Source organism: Portunus trituberculatus, chromosome 36 (genome assembly GCF_017591435.1).
Source record: "Portunus trituberculatus isolate SZX2019 chromosome 36, ASM1759143v1, whole genome shotgun sequence".
Classification (NCBI taxonomy): domain Eukaryota; kingdom Metazoa; phylum Arthropoda; class Malacostraca; order Decapoda; family Portunidae; genus Portunus; species Portunus trituberculatus.
This window is the reverse complement of record NC_059290.1, coordinates 526,725-544,224: the sequence shown is the minus strand read 5'-3', so window position 1 is coordinate 544,224 and position 17,500 is coordinate 526,725. Positions and strand designations below refer to the sequence as shown.

At 39.7% G+C, this 17,500-nt stretch overlaps 1 long non-coding RNA gene and 1 other non-coding gene across 2 annotated transcripts in view; one reads left to right on the top strand and one right to left on the bottom strand.

Annotated features, from left to right (window-relative positions):
- LOC123513495 overlaps window positions 1-17,500 on the top strand; it is a 214,259-nt gene that overhangs the window by 151,981 nt on the left and 44,778 nt on the right. The window lies entirely within an intron of this gene.
- Window positions 11,602-11,674, bottom strand: Trnav-cac. Its single transcript has one exon. It is a non-coding gene; the product is annotated as a tRNA-Val (tRNA).

The following is a 17,500-nucleotide window of genomic DNA, read 5'->3' as shown; positions in this document are numbered from 1 at the left end:
CCTCTCATGTTTCTTCTCTCGCTTTTGAGTCAAGCAAAAATAGTGAACTTCAAAAGCTCTTTGGAATGAGAATATATAGTTGAGAGAGAGAGAGAGAGAGAGAGAGAGAGAGAGAGAGAGAGAGAGAGAGAGAGCAATTAAATGCGTATAAAGATTGTCCTTTTTTTCATCTACTTTGTAATTATCTATTTATTCTTTTCTTTTTTTTTCCCTTTTTGTCATAACAGTGAACCACATTTTTACCTTTCATCTTCCCTTTTACCTCTTCTCATTTACTTGTCATCTTTCTCTCTCCATTTACATGTCTTTACTCTCTTTCCAGGTTACTGCTTTTATTATTTCGCTTGTTTGTTTGTTTTTTTCCTCTTTTTATATATTTGTAGGATCTGAATTTACACACACACACACACGACCAAGCCCACAAAAAAGTAATAAAAATGAAATAAAAACACGAACAGAAATAAGAAAAAAAAAGAAGAGGACCGCTAAATACAAGTAACATTTTCACTCGGAGAATTTATGTGTCGATGACAAACACGTGGAAAGCAACTCAGCCTGAAATTCCTATTGAAGGCTGGGAGAGGCACATGTGAGAGGTCGCTGGGGGGGGGGGATATGGAGCGCCAGGTGACATGGGGAGAGGGAGTGGCTTAGAGTGAGGTAAAAGTAAAAATTAAACGGAAAACATTGAACTGACAAACACATTTTTCTCTTTCGTGTGCTGCATTTGTTGGAAGCTGTGAGTGTAGTGTTCCAGGAAGTAAGCAACCATAGACAGACAGACAGACAGACAGACTTACAGACAGACAGAAAGACATACTGATAGATAAACAGATACACTGGTAGAGGATAGAGATATTTGTGCATAGTGACAGATAGACAGACAGACAGACTGATTGACGAACATATAGACAGACAAACTGACTGAATTATTAGATAGACAGACAGACATGTAAACAAACAGACAGACAGTTATTCTTAAATAAACAGAGACAAACAAATAGGTAGTCAGATATAGATACAGACAGACAGGATGACGCAAAGACAGTCATGTAGATAAATAAACAGACGGGTAGATAGTCAGACAGACAGATAGATTAGAAGACGGACGCAAAGAAAAATATATGATTAGACACATAACATCTACTTTTTTTTTATGGAATATAGCTCCTGTAGGTATACTTGAAGAGTATGTATGGGGACTGTCCATTTGTGGCGCAGGCATTTTTATTTATAGTGGTACCCATATTAGGGCCCAGTCGCATCTTTGGTCTAACCACTTAGAACCTGGGTATCATGGTGACATGCAGGTAACTTTAAACCACTCGACAAAGACATAGCTTCAAAGCGGTATGTGGTGGGATTCAAACATACGTGTAGACGTCTGCCTGATCCCACGCTCACCACCTTATCCACTACGCCAGTCAGTAGCTACAAGGAAGACGAATGAGAGCAAAAGACACAGAAGCAATTGAGGGGCAATAGATGTACTTATGAAACGTACTCAGGACCAGTTAAGCACTTCAGGAAATACAATTAAACAAGAATAACAATAAAAGCAACTACAAAAAATTCCTTATGACCAGAGACGAGGTGGAATGTGGTAAGTGGGTTTATCAAGAATGCCTTCATATCTATTCACCATGTCTTGTGTGACTCCCCAGGGACAGGTCACCGTCTCACCTGGGCTTAGGGAGAGGAAAGCCAATTTGTGAGATTCCTTTTGGCTGCAGGACCGTTGCCGTGCACTCCGATGACCTGAAAATTGAAATGCGTGCTTCAAGAGAGAGAGAGAGAGAGAGAGTGTGTGTGTGTGTGTGTGTGTGTGTGTGTGTGTGTGTGTGTGTGTGTGTGTGTGTTGGCGGCATGAGGTGAGGATAGCCCGGTAGCGTCGCACTGAAGTATTGAGAGTGACAAGGGAAGCGAGAGGGAGCGAGAGAAGTAAGGGAAAGCAGCGGAAGGGCAGTGGCGGGGCTGAATAATTCACGCTCCAGTAGGTGAGGCGTTTGGTCACCTGGTCTCAGTCTTGTGTTTGCTGGAAATTAAGGGGGCGCTGATGTGTGTTGCGGGAAGGGATGTTGAGACACATGAAATGAAGAAATGAGACAAGAGAAGATAATGATCGATATTTTTTTTCAATTTTTCCTGAATAAAACATGTTAAATTAAGATTGAATTATTCTATTTCATTATTTTTTTTCTTTAAGAGTAGAATCGGCCAAGGTCAACAAAAAATACCATTATAGATAAGGTTCACTGAGGTGCCGGTTCCCAAACAGTCACAGGCGTTAATAAAAAATGTGAGGTGAATATCTTGAAACCTCCCTCTTGTAAGAGCCATAGAAAGGATGGAACAGAGAAGCAGACAGAGAGAGAAAGGGATGAATGATTGAGAATACTGGTTAACTCAGAGAGGTGGACAGAATAGGAGAAGAGAAAGAAGAAAGTCTTGTGCAGCGAGGACACGGGAGTATAGGAGACATGCAGTTAGCAAGATCAGAGTAGCAATTAACATGAAAATAACGGTAGAATATAGTAAGAGATAAAAAAGAGGCTGAAAGTCCAGAGGCTCCTCTACCTTGGAGGATCCTTTTTTATGTTCCTGCCTATAGCTCCTGTAGGTTTACTTGAAGAGTATAGGAAGCTGTTCAACTTCCACCCATTAGTGGCGTAGGCAATTTTATTTATAGTGGTATCCATATCACCACCTAAGTGCATCTTTGGTGTAACCACCTCGAACCTGGGTATCATAGTGACATGTAGGTAACTTTAAACCACTCGATTCGATCCCACGCTCACCACCTTATCCACTACGCCACCGCGATATAGTTGATATATTCACGAGATGTTTTGATACTATACGCTTTCAAACTCTATGCTTTCAAGGAAGAGCAATGACAAAAATATAAAGATTTATGAAAATTACTGGTGTATGTGTGTGTGTGTGTGTGTGTGTGTGTGTGTGTGTGTGTGTGTGTGCGCGCGCGTGCGTGTGTAAAATTTTACTGAAATGCTTAATTGCGGACTGAAAATTATAAACACTATTTTAATAATGAAACGAAATTTTAAAGATCAATAGTTATGAAAATAACATGCTTTGTACAGTACCTATGTATGTGCATTCGTGGTCAATAAATATCTATCTATCTCTATCTATCTGTGTGTGTGTGTGTGTTGTGTGTGTGTGTGTGTGTGTGTGTGTGTGTGTGTGATAAGAGTATATAACAGTGGTAACATAAGAGTGATGCATTCATTCTCCGTAGAGATTTTCCTAGAAACTCAATTCAGTCGTTGTAGAACGATTTCCTTTATTCATGCTCTTCCATGAACATTACACATTGATGACTGAAAGAATCAATCATACAGCGAACTAAAAAGAATAAAAAAGTGTGTGTATTATGAACTCTAATTTCCTGTCTAGACCTGATTGAGAACTTAAAAGATAAATCCCTAGTGTTCTTTCATTAACCAGTCGACGAGAAAGCTGAGGAAAGAGAGATGACCTTTATTAATAAACCTTGAAAAAAGGCGTTCGTAAGAGACGGATAGATTCAATCTTCACCTTTGCAAGTTACCGAACTGCTTCATTGATGCACTGGTTGGCAGGAATACAGAGGTTATTAAAGAATTGGTTGAGGATGAATACTGCTGCTGCCAGACCTGAGTGTTTTCTGTGTCCGGCACTGAACCATCGTGTCCTTGTATTTATTGAAATGTCTGGAAAGAAAGAGAGAGAGAGTGTGTGTCAATCACAATCGCAGCCACACCCAGTATGCCATAGTCTCAGCTCATCCTTCCCCTGCCAGCGGTCACGTGACACCTCCCACGTGTTCAACCCTGCCTACTTGACGCCACGTGCTGATGTTTCACGGAATATTTCGGGATGAGTGTCAGCGAACGATTCACCGACAAATTTATAAATACACAAAATGACACCTGTAGTTGTTGAAACATTTATCTCCTCTAACACTCAAGAAAAAAAAATACATATACGCGACTATCCAGCCTTGAAAAATAAATAATTTCTCCCTAAACCTCAAAAAAAGAAGGCGAGGATGAAAAAAATGTAAATAGTGAATCAGAATACACCAAAATTCCCCAACTCTGTAAAAATGAAAACGTGAAGAATTACTGAGGTTTATGAATTCATGAATGAAAAATATAAAGTATACAAATTACTTAACCACATTGATTCACTTGCTCCTCCCCACTCCACAGCTTTTATCCCCTCCACTCCCTCCACGACCAGCCCCGCCCCGCCTCTCTCTCCCACCTCGTCTACTCATAATTTATGCCGCGGACTGAATCAGCATAACAAATGAGTACAACTTGGGCTGCTGGCGTCAGAGGCGGAAGTCAGGTGTTAGGTGGTGTGTGGTGTGTGTTTCAGTTGTGTGGTGTGTGTGTTTCAGGTATAGGGAGTATGTGTGTCAGGTGTGGTGTGTGTTTTTCAGGTATAGGGAGTATGTGTGTCAGGTGTGGTGTGTGTGTTTCAGGTGTCTGGTGTGTGTTTTCAGGTGTTTGTTGTGTGTGGTGTGTGTGTTTCAGGTGTGTGTGTGTGTGTCAGGTGTGTGTGTGTGTCAGGTGTGTGGTGTGTGTGTGTGTCAGGTGTGTGGTGTGTATTTCAGATGTGTGGTGTGCGTTTCAGGTATGGTGTGTGTATTTCAGGTGTGTGTTGTGTGTTTCAGTGTGTGTGTGTGTCAGTGTGTGTGTTAGGTGTGGTGTGTGTGACAGATGTGTGGTGTTTGTCAGGTGTGTGTTGTGTTTCGGGTTTGTGGTTTGTGTTTCAGGTGTGTGGTGTGTGTTTTCAGGTGTGTGGTGTGTGTGTCAGGTGTGTGGTGTGTGTCAGGTATGTGGTGTGTCTCAGATGTGTGATGTCTTTTGGGTGTGTTGTGTGTGTGTCAGGTGTGTGGTGTGTCTCAGATGTGTGGTGTCTTTCAGGTGTGTGGTGTGTGTCAGGTGTATGGTGTATGTGTGTGTCAGATATGTGGTGTGTGTGGTAGTTATGTGGTGTGTGTGTGTCAGGTGTGTGGTGTGTGTTTGTCAGATATGTGATGTGTGTGTGTCAGGTGTGAGGATGTGCATTGTTTCATTCAAACCACATTCAACCCTTCCACAAACGTTCCAGTCCCCTTCCTCCTTTCTTCCCCTTCACACTTCCCCTCACACCTTCCCCTTCTACGTTGCAGTCCCCTTCCTTCCCCTTCACACTTCACCTCACACCTTTCCCTTCTTTATTCCTTTTTTTATCTCTCTCTCCTCCTCCCTCGCCTCCCACCTCACCTGCTTCACCTGTGCGTCATTAATGGTGGTTCTGTTAGTCGTGGTGGTGGTGGTGGTGGTGGTGGTGGTGGTTTCCAGAAATTTACAAATATATCGTTTTTTTATTTATTTATTTTTCGTTTTTTTTCTCTTTTCCGGATCATATGCGTGAATTTGTTATGTTTTATTTATTTATTTTTTGGCTTTTTCCTGTTTTGTTTGAGTGGTTTGTTTTTATTTCCTTGTCTGAGTCAATTACAAAGGAAGTTTTTTTTTTTTTTGTCACATTTGTGTCGGCGGATGTATCCCACAACAAATTAATGGATTGTTTTACTGAGTTTATTTAATTCTCTCTCTCTCTCTCTCTCTCTCTCTCTCTCTCTCTCTCTCTCTCTCTCTCTCTCTCTCAATGGTATTACACATTTTTCGTCGCCTTTATTCTATTTGCGTCTCCTTATTGTGTTAGTCTCTCATCCCTTTGTCTCTTTATAACACTTCCTTTGCCTCCGCGTCTTTGTTTTATCGTATTTTTCTTGTTTTGTCATTCTCTTGCCCCCATTCTTTTTCTTTCATGTATTTGCAACATTTCTGTTTCCCATCGTCTTCCTTTCTTTACGCTTTGAAATTATTGCGTCGTGTTTTATTTCTATGTTTATCAAGTTTTTTTTTTTTCAAATGTCTGATTATCTATTTTTTTAAGGGTTTAAATAAAAAAATTGACATTTCTCTTTACAGTCTTTCATATATTATTCATTCCTATCGAGTTTCTATGAATATTTTTCCTGTTTTGTGTTTTGTTGTATCGTCCTTCCTTCTGTTACGTATATACATTTTAGTCTCCCTTTGGTTTCATATCCCCATTTTTCTGCACCTCTAGTTTCAACATTCATGATTTTCCTAGAGCTCGTACATCATCTATACATTTCCACACCGCCTTTCACTTCCGAATCGGCATTTCCATCGTACTCCTTCGTTTCCTTTTAAACTTCATTCCCTCCCTCTACATTTTCTTCATCACCATTCGTCATCACTGTCTTCCCCCTCTTCCCTTTCATCACCTCGTCCTTCAGTGCAATCTTCCTTTATTTCTCCGTCTTTATTGGCATCTTTCCTCTTCACTTCTTTGTTGGTGTCATCACTTCTGCTTCTCTTGCTTCCTCAGCCTGACTTCCCTGAACGACGAAGAGAGAGAGAGAGAGAGAGAGAGAGACAGACAGACAGACAGACAGACAGAGAGAGAGAGAGAGAGAGAGAGAGAGATTCACATGAGGTATTATAGTCTTAAGGATACTTTAATATCCTCTCAGTGCTTTGGTGTTATTGTGTTACTGAACTGAGATATGTGTGTGTGTGTGTGTGTGTGTGTGTGTGTGTGTGTGTGTGTGTGTGTGTGCGCGCGCGCGTGTGCATGTGAGGGACTGCTTCTATTAAAACTCGTACCGTCATCCATTAACACTCGACTTCTGTCTCTTTATTAACTTGTGAATTTATGGAGCAGTGGTAGGCGAGTCTCCAAGTTCGAGCAAAGAACAAAAATGGATACCTGTTCTGTGTTCTCTGGAGATGAAGCGAGGACTGGACTAGTGAGGTCTTGTTTCCACCTGAAGTAATGAGACAGATGAGAGAAGCGACATATCTAAGTTTACCTGTCCCTCATTAGCATCACCAGCATACACACCTTTGCTCATTAGTGTGAAATGTGTGCGTGTGTACATCTTGCCTCATCACCATCACTTTAGTCACACCTTCCCTCAACTTCACTCCTCTTTCCTCTCACTATCATGTAAGTGTTAATGTTTGCCTCTCCTTGCTTTATTAGCTTCATTTGATTTTCTCTTTCCTTTGCCTTTCCTCTTGTCACCTCAACATTTACCTTTTTAATATCAACATCAGTTTCGTTTTTTCATATTCACATTTTTTTTCTATTCACTCTTTTTTTTTATTTACATTTGTATTTCATTCACTTTCACTATTTTTTTTTTTTTTTGCTTTACTAGTGTACATTCTCTTAGCATCATCGACTTTTACACCTTTCCTCATATTTCCTCACTGCCACATGTAGCTTTACTTTGTACACCAACGCTTCATACCTTCCTTTAGTTTCGCTTCTACTGTGACGAGAATATATTGTTTTTCAGCATCTTATCTCTCTCACCTTTGCTCTCCCTTGCTTCACTCTTACCTGTTGTTGTTAAGGCTTGGGATAAACATATTACCTTTAAAGCGAGTGAGTGGGCGGCTGAGTGAGTGAGTGAGTGAGTGAGTGGGTGGGTGAGTAGGCGGGTGGATGTTTGCTGTCCTCCTCCCCCATTTCTCTCTCTCTCTCTCTCTCTCTCTCTCTCTCTCTCTCTCTCTCTCTCTCTCTCTCTCTCTCTTGCCAAGTAGGGCATCCGAACACTTCATTATGGTGATCAAGAGAGCTATCGAAAGGCAATTCCATTATTCTTGTCAGCCTTTTCAGAGAGAAATTAATACGGCTGCTTATTGTTGCTATTTCTGGTGTGTGTGTGTGTGTGTGTGTGTGTGTGTGTGTGTGTGTGTGTGTGTGTTTCCATGCAGGTTTTCCATTTTTTATATCAAGTTTTGTTTGTACTTGTTTATTGTGACTCTTATTTGTGATTTTTCTCGCTATTTTTTCTTTCTTTCTTTTTTTTTTTATTGTATGTGTTCATTATAAGTTGCCTCAATTTGCATAAAGTGACATACAGTTTTTCCCCAAAGACTTATGACTCCGTGTGGACCTTCACAGTTTGCACTCATTAATATGCATGTAAAAACCTTCACCATTTTTGTAACAGATTTCATAGTAATGTTCTGGGTGAAAGTTTAAACGGAAACTTTTCAGACGTAAACATGTATAATACGCCGCATACATTTTCATAACACGTGCACCCTTTCATAATAGTGTTTCGGTGAACTTGTGTAGGTGTTCCTGCAAGTGTTAGCAACGCGCTTAAAACACTGTCTTGCTTTTTTCACACCCGCTGATCTTCTTAACGTTTAAATCCGTATCAGCAGGAAAGATTCATCGCACAAATTTTTCAAAGCAAATCCGTAGTTCTTTGAAAGGTTTGCAAAGGCAGGACTTGTCTGACGAAAGTACAACAAATATATAAATGAATAGATCAATAAAATAGAAGTACAATTAGTGATAAGGAAACAAAATCAGTTTTAATAGAAAAAAATACATTAGAATACAAAATAGAAAATGAAGTAGAATGTGCACCTTAATTAGTCAGGTGTGTGTGTGTGTGTGTGTGTGTGTGTGTGTGTGTGTGTGTGTGTGTGTGTGTGTGTGTGTGTGTGTGTGTGTGTGTGTGTGTGTAATATCAGCACTACCTGTGCTTCAATATACTGGTATGAGTTAACCAAATGCTTGCTCTATATTAAAACAAAGTATAATAATTAGAAAGTTAAAAGTACAAAAGATATAACTTATAAGAACTAAAAAGTTAAATAAAAAAATAAGACTATAGTAAAACTAAATTGTACTGACCCGCAGGGCTACGCCTATAATCCGTGCGACGCTGCCATATCTCTCATTACTTCAAGTCAAGGAAAATGGAATAACTGTTCTTTATTTATTTTAATGCATGACTTCGCTATAAAATATATATAAGTGATGGACAAGACATGAAGATACCATAGGTAAATTGAATATAGTTAAGGTGCTGGGTGTAAAAGTGAAAATGAGGCTGATAATTTACCAAATATTTACTATTATGTCCTCTCGAGATACCCAGTGTAATATAATGAGTGGGAAAAGAAACGCTGATAAGGTTGTAATGCTGTGTGGTGTATATCTCGTTTGCACTGGGACAAATCCTCTTCACTGTGCTTTCAGATATACCAGCTGCATCTGCTGTCCTCTTCCTCGCTTGATTTATTAGTAAAAGTGGTCCTTGCAAGCTTTATTTATTAATTATGTAGACAAACGTCTTGGTTTGGCTGTACAACACACAGACGAGGATGCGTCAGTGTATCCTTCCATAGTGGCGACCAAATGAGAAGTGAGTCGATTTGCACCTGCGTGGTAACCTGACTCCTCCCCCTTCCCCCAGGGGAAATCCCGCCTCGGGTCGACTAGCAACGTCGCCCGTCCTGACGTGCCATATCGTCATACATGTTCATGAAATACCTTCATTTTATTTGGTATATAACACTTATTTGTATCACTATGAAATAGTCAGAATATTCTTAGAATGGCCCTGTGATTAAAGAACCACGAGTAGTATAGGGTGAATGTTTGGATTGGAAATCTGGCAGAATGGCAAACAACACCTTACGGGTCAGTACAATTTAGTTTTACATAATGATAAACAGGAATAACAAGAAAACTAAGAATTCACAACTATGTTGAGTGTGTGGGCTGACACACACTGTGACTGAGTATGCGTTTTAGTTTATGTACATGGTAATGGCTCTAAAATTGTTAAATGGTCACCATTACAAGTAGCAAGAATGGTAAAATTAAGAAGGTCCATCTTCCTCTTACACTTCTTGTGCTCGCGAATCGCAGAAAAGGACAGAGACTGGAGAGGATGGCCCTTCCTGGCAGACTGACCCAAATGCTCGTTGTACATCAAATCAAGGCTGGTACCAGCCTTCGTCTTACTCTTCCTATTGAAGATACGTTTTCCTTGAAAGACTCCCATACCTGAACCATTAATGACCTGTAGACTGTCTTACCTGCCAGTAGGGACGTCAGATCTCTTTCTCTTGAAGGAAACACTGAATCTCGCCTCCATTATTTCCGCTCCTTATACACCAGTGATCGCTGCTCCTGTCCTCGTGCCAGCGATGCTTTGTCACGCAACATTAGCTCGCCGAGAGGAAGAATTTACCGCAACGTAAGACTTCTTTGCCCCGCCTCGTGTTATGACGTGCAATTTTTCCCCTTCGGCTATTAACTGTGATTTATCTCTTTTCTTTCCTTTTTCTTTATTTTCGCCATCGTTCAATTCTTAGAGTGGGTTTTACTGATTTTTAACGTTACTAGTTGAAATATTTACTGTGATTTATCTTTATTTTTGCTCTATTTTCGTTATCTTTCTTATTCTTAGTGTGGGTTTTCCTTATATTTTTCTTTTACGTTACTGATGAAAATGCATCGTTTCTTGTCAATCACTATACCTTTCATCCATTTTTGTTTGAATATTTATTGTCTCATTTAATATAGACATAATTCAGTGTAGCATATTGTTTGTAGTTACTCACGTATCTATTTATCTATTTCTGCTCGCGTCACTGCTATTGTAATGTACAGTTCCCAAGTATATATGTTGCAGAATTCAAACCTCACGCAAGTACCGCTGTGGTCAGGTGTTGTGTGGCTTGTAAAGTCGAATAATATTTCATTGGTTCTTCCTTTAGCGTGGTGTTGCGTTACGCTTTGTTGTGGCACTTGGGTCTTTTGTTTTCCCTGGCTGTGTATTTCCTTGTGTTTTATTTCAATTTTACTTATTGATTCTGTGCACGGCGGTAAAGTGGAGAGAGAGAGAGAGAGTGAGAGTGTGTGTGAGTGAGAGTGAGCGAGAGTGAAAGTGTGTGTTTGTGTGTAAGTGTATGTGTGTATGTCCATTATTCATGTGTCGTCTTTGCTTCCTTGCACCAATTACACACGTCCTTTTACCTTAAATTTTCCTATGACTAACCGGATTCCCAGGAGGAGGAGGAGGAGGAGAAGGAGGGGGAGGTCACAGCGGAAGGTCAAAAGGACACAAGAGACAATGGGGTTGGAGGAAACGTAAAAGTCTGCGGTTAAATCTTCAAAAATTGTCACTCACTTTAACTTTTAAGCTGACAGAGGTGTAAAGGAAAAAGAGGAAGGGGAAAGGAGCCGTGGAGAATGAAGAAAAGTGATAAGAGGGGAAAGTTGAAGAAGAGAAGGAGGAGGAGGGGACCATAGAGTGCGAGGACAAGGAGGAAGAGGAGGTGTAGGACAAGTGCAAAGAGTACATAGGTAAAGCAGGAGGAGGAGGAGGAGGAAAACAGAGGAAGAAGAGGAAAAGGTGGTGAAACAGAAGGAGGAGGAGGGTAAAGTGTTAGGGCAAAGTGTAGGAAGAGGAAGAGACAAGAGAAGAAATAGGGAACAACAAAAACTAGTGTTCATGTGTGTGTGTTTCACTGTTTGATCTGCTGCAGTCTCTGACGAGACAGCCAGACGTTACCCTACGGAACGAGCTCAGAGCTCATTATTTCCGATCTTCGAATAGGCCTGAGACCAGGCACACACCACACACCGGGACAACAAGGTCACAACTCCTCGATTTACATCCCATACCTACTCACTGCTAGGTGAACAGGGGCTACACGTGAAAGGAGACACACCCAAGTATCTCCACCCGGCCGGGGAATCGAACCCCGGTCCTCTGGCTTGTGAAGCCAGCGCTCTACCACTGAGCTACCGGGCGTGTGTGTGTGTGTGTGTGTGTGTGTGTGTGTGTGTGTGTGTGTGTGTGTGTGTGTGTGCGTGCGTAAAAGTTAGAAAGAAAATAACATAACATCGACGTAGAATAACTGGATGCTGAGAATAATAAAGAGAGTAAAGACAAAAGGTGAAAAAAAGAGAGGAAACAGGAGGAGGAAGAGAAGGAAAAGGAGACAAGGGATGAGGAGGAGGAGGAGGAGGAGAGAGCCAACAAATGTGCTGGGTGGGAGCACTCACCCATAAATCTGCGCAGACAAAAGCTCTCCTGATGTAATTTTTCATGTCTCTGTACGAACCTTCCCTCACCTCTCTCTCTCTCTCTCTCTCTCTCTCTCTCTCTCTCTCTCTCTCTCTCTCTCTCTCTCTCTCTCTCTCTCTCTCTCTCTCTCTCTCTCTCTCTCTCTCTCTCTCTCTCTCAACCCATTCAGTGCCCATTCCATCCAGTTATATTTTGAACCCGCGTTTATACAAGACTAAAGCCTCGACACACACACACACACACACACACACACACACACACACACACACACACACACACACACACACAAATGGACTAAAAGGATGAAGCATTATCATTCCATTTTTTTCCTGACAAGACACGAAATGTCCTCTCGTGATGTTTGGAAGTGAAGGAAGAAATGGAAAATGTGGAGGAGGAGGAAGAGGAAGAAGAAGAGGAGGAAGAGGAACGGAAGGACGGTTTTAGAAGTGTTCGGAGGATATAGAGGAAGGAAAAGAGGAAGGAGAGGAAGCAAGTTGGAGAGTTCGACGTCAGGAGGAAAAGGAGGAGGAGTAGGAAGAGGAGAAGGAGGAAGAGGAAGAGGAGATGGAGAAAGTAGGTTAGAGAGTTCGTTGCTTGGAATGAGGAAGAGGAGGAGGAGGAGGAAGAGGAGGAAACTTGGTATTGGGCTCATCGTTGGGGAAGAAAAAGAAGAGGAGGAAGAAGAGTAAGAGAAAGAGAGAGGGAGAGTGCTAGGCTTACTAAATATTACTAGACCTAAGTGATCTAGCTTACACACCGGAGAGAGAGAGAGAGAGAGAGAGAGAGAGAGAGAGAGAGAGAGAGAGAAACGATGGTGGGAACACACTACCTTACATAATTTCATCATTAAATTCTATAAAAAAAATAAGTAAGATGAAACGGAAGAGGTACGTAGGAAAGAGAGAGAGAGAGAGAGAGAGAGAGAGAGAGAGAGAGAGAGTAATGTCCCGCGTTCATCGGCACCATTCACAACATTAGTGAGTCGAACGAAACTAAATAGAAAAAAAAATAAATCATGTTGGACACTCAATTTCTTTAACCAGGAAGTGAGGAGAAAAAGAGAAAAAATAAAGTACAGACATTTAACCTTCCCATTTTCCCGCTAGTGTCATTTTTCAGATCGTTTTCTCTCTCTCTCTCTCTCTCTCTCTCTCTCTCTCTCTCTCTCTCTCTCTCTCTCTCTCTCTCTCTCTCTCTCTCTCTCTCTCTCATATACAATGTTTTACTTATCTTTTCTAGGCTAGAATTTTGAGTGACTTCGAAATTTCAAGGCGACAATCTTAACTTACTTGAAAAATGGAGTGATGGATGGAGGGACCAGTCTCACTAAAGAGGATATTAGTGCCGAGTTAATAGCGAGTTGGGGGACTACACAGATGGATGGAGATTATACTTATCGACCATATTTTTTTCTTTTTTATTTTATGTAGGGAAGAGGTCCAGCCAAGGGCAAAAGAAAAAGAAAAGATTAAAAAAACAAAAAAACGCCCACTTGAGTTCTGGCTCTCTACGAATACAATTACACAAACAATAAAGAAAAATATCAGAAAAAACAACACAGAACTATATTCATAAGTACAAATAAAAGATTCAGTGGTTTAATGAAAAGTTCCAAATATTTATGATTAAGATACCATCGTACACAACCACCACGAGGAGATGGTGGTGGTGGTGGTGGTAGGAAGGGAGGAAGGAAGGTGTTTTGTCTGTTTCAATTCAGTCGAAGGCAAAGAAGGAAGAATTGACATGGTAAGAAGATGATGACTGAGGAAAAGGAGACACAGGTAGAGAAATAACCATAGAACAAAGGCATTGAAGAAACAGAAGAAAATGTAAGAATGGATAAAGGAGGGAAGAAGGGGAAACAGAGAAGGAAAGGAGAGAAGAATGGTAAGAGAAAGGATAAATAACAAGGAATAAAGGGATGTGTGAGGGAATTACATTGAAAAAAAAAATTACATAAAAGAAATTAGATATATAAAAGTTTCAAGAGATTGTTCCTCTTTCCTTTCTTTCATTCCTAATCGCATTATACAAAATGAAAGTAAGAAAAAAAGAACTGTGAACGTACCCTGGACCTAAAATGATAATGATAAAAATAATAATAAAAAACATCAAAATTTAACTCAGTTGTGAATATCCGAGTAAATAATTATCTCGGCACAGTGTACAGAGCCAGGTGGAGCAAACCGTGCCTTCACTTGCTGTCTTCCTTTTTACCTTCCTTTATTTTTACTTTTTGTTAGTGTGATCAGTATTCAGAAGTGTTGATTTTTTTCATCTCTTTCTTCTTTTGATTTTTCTTCTGTTTTCTTTTCTTCCTTTTGTTTTTACTTTTTGTTAGTTTGATCAGTATTCAGAAGGAAAAAATGAGCTTATTTCAGCAAAACAGTACTTAGTTGTGTTGATTTCAGCTCAGTATTTTTTTCTTCTCTTTCTCCTTTTCTTTTTTGCTTCTGTTTTTCTTCTTTTCTTCCTTTAATTTTACTTTTTTGTTAGTGTGATCAGTATTCAGTTGTGTTGATTTAAGCTCATTGTTTTTTTCTTCTTTTGTGAATGCATAATGTGTAATTGTTGATGCGAGTTTGAAAGTGCATTCCTAAAAAGTGACGGGGAGAGAGAGAGAGAGAGAGAGAGAGAGAGAGAGAGAGAGAGAGGGGTGGGGAATGAAAGGTTGGCTGTTACTAGGAGGCAGGCAAGCGTACAAAAAACAGACAGGCAGACAGAGGCAGAGGGATGCATACAAAAGTCTGAACCTAACATGTCAGAAAATGAATTTGTGATGCAGTTTGAGGGAAGCAGGAAGTTGAACAAAAAAAAAAAAGGAAACAAACAACAAACAACAACGTACGCTATATGTGCGGAAAGCCACAATGGTCGGAAACATTTATCTAATCAACTTAACAATGAGATTAAGTTTTTTTTTTTTTTTACACCTGTCCCTTATCTGACGTATATTCCCGTCATTGCTAACCACTCTCTGACTTGTTTTAATCTGTACAGCAACCTCCAAACACTCCGAAAGAAATTACAAAATACACTTTTTTTATCCCATTCTTTCATGTAGAAAAAAAAAAAAAACTACACTTCTTTTTAGTGTAGTAAATTACTCCATGCCACAGAGATATTGGTAAGGATGGTTTTTGAAGTATAGTCACCTCCCAAATACAATACACACACTTTTTTATCACATTTATTCACATAAAACCTAAAAGATATCATACATTTAGTTTTAGTATTGTGAATCACTGAATACCACAGAGAAATTGGTAAGGATGGTTTTGTGAAGTATAGCCACCTTTAAAATACAATATGCAATTTTTAATCCCATTTTTTTTATGTAGAAACCTAAAAAAAAAAATCATATCTCGTTTTAGTATTGTGAATCACTCAATACCAGAGATAAATTGGTAAGGACGGTTTTGCGAAGTATAGCCACCTTTGAAATACAATACACACTCTTTTTTACCACGTTTTTTCTCATGTAGAAACCTAAAAAAATCATATATCTCGTTTTAGTATTGTGAATCACTCAATAATTGGTAAGGACGGTTTTGTGAAGTGGAGCCACCTGCCAATTACAATACACACACTTTTTCATCACATTCATTCACGAAAAGCCTAAAAGAAAAAAAAATATATAATTCATTTTAGTATTGTGAACCACACCGTACCACAGAGAAATTAATAAGGACGATTTTGTGAAGTACAGCCACCTCCAACATACAATATACAATTTTTCATCCCATTCTTTCATGTAGAACCTAAAATAATTATACATTTTCCTTTAGTAACATGAATAACTCCATACCACAGAGAAATGGATAATGACGATTTTGTGTGAAGTGTACCCACCTTCAAAATATTATATAGTCTTTTTTTATTCTATGATTCCTTGTGGAAACTTAAAAAAAGACACATTTCATTTTCCTTCTGTAAATAACACTCCCTACTTCAGTGAAATAGGTAAGGACTATTTTGTTTAGTGTACTAACTTCCAAAATACAAAATAGTCTTTTATCCTATTATTCCATGTAGAAACTTAAAAAAAGACGCATTTCCTTTTTCTACTGTAAATTACTTCATACTTCAGTGAAATGGGTAGAGACTGTTGTGTTTAGTGTACCCACCTCTAAAATACAAAATAGTCTTTTTATCCCATTATTCCATGTAAAAACTTTAAAAAAAAGACACATTTCCTTTCTATACTGTAAATTACTCCATGCTTCAGTGAAATGGGTAGGGACGGTTGCGTTAAGTGTACTTACCTCCAAAATACAATGCACACTTATATTTATCCCATTCTTCCATGTAGCACCCTTAAAAAAGACACACATTTCCTCTTCGTACTGTAAATCACTCCATGCTTCAGGGAAATGGGTAGGGACGGTTGTGTGAAGGTTCTAGTGAGGTGAAGGGTTATGTGAGTTCACAATGGTGGTGGCGGTGGTTCAGTGACTCCCTTCCTTCCAGAGTGAGTCACGTTACCGCTGCACTCTTCATTTTTTCCCCGCGTTGAAATGTGACCCTAAATCATACCGCCCAAAATAACACAGCCGCGGAAGTTATCTTTAAAATTTATTGCAGTTTAAGGAAAAAAGTTTGTCTTGGAGTTTAGCTTTTATACTCTCTCTCTCTCTCTCTCTCTCTCTCTCTCTCTCTCTCTCTCTCTCTCTCTCTCTCTCTCTCTCTCTCTCTCTCTCTCTCTCTCTCTCTCTCTCTCTCTCTCTCTCATCTTCATGTACAATAACAAAAATGAACTACACAACCCACAACCTCCTACCAGCTCATCATTACAACACTCGTCATCGTGACAACCTTTCTCTCCCTATTCACTGTCTAACTAAATACCAACATTCTATGTCAGGCATCACCAAATGGCGGACCCCGGTCCGGATCCGGACCGAGCGATGGTTCTGTCCGGACCCGTGACCAATCTGCGGCCGGGTGACACTTGAAGTGTAGGCCTTTAATTCTTTAGGCTGGGACCTCATTAATTTGAGAGAAAAAAGGGTTTTTTGGCTCTGCTCGCAATTTATTTTATTCTGAGATTTCTGTTTTCTTTAATCTGAAATAAAGGCCTTAAATTTATTTGCCTGGGACTACTTTTATTTAGGGCAAAAGAGCTAGCTGTGCACTCTGTTAAACATTTCCTGCATTGAAAATAGACAATAAATACTGTTGAATCCATATGAAAATGTCGACATAGGGAACGGCTATAAGACACAAGCTGGACTTCCGTTCGGACCTTTTACTTGGCGGAAATTTTAAGAACTGGACCTCAGTGACTTTTAATTGAATACCCCTGTTCTATGTCATACTTGGGCCCAGTTGTGTGGAACTCCCTTCCACCAAAAACTCAACACTCACCAACCATCAATGTATTTAAAAGCATATTAAAACAAAATATCATTAATTTTTATTGAAAATTCTATATTAGATATGATTGATATGGCTACTCCTGTATAGAAGACAGAACCTCACATCCTTCAACATTCTTAGATTCTTCATGGAATTCCAATACTATATACTTAAATAGTTTCATAT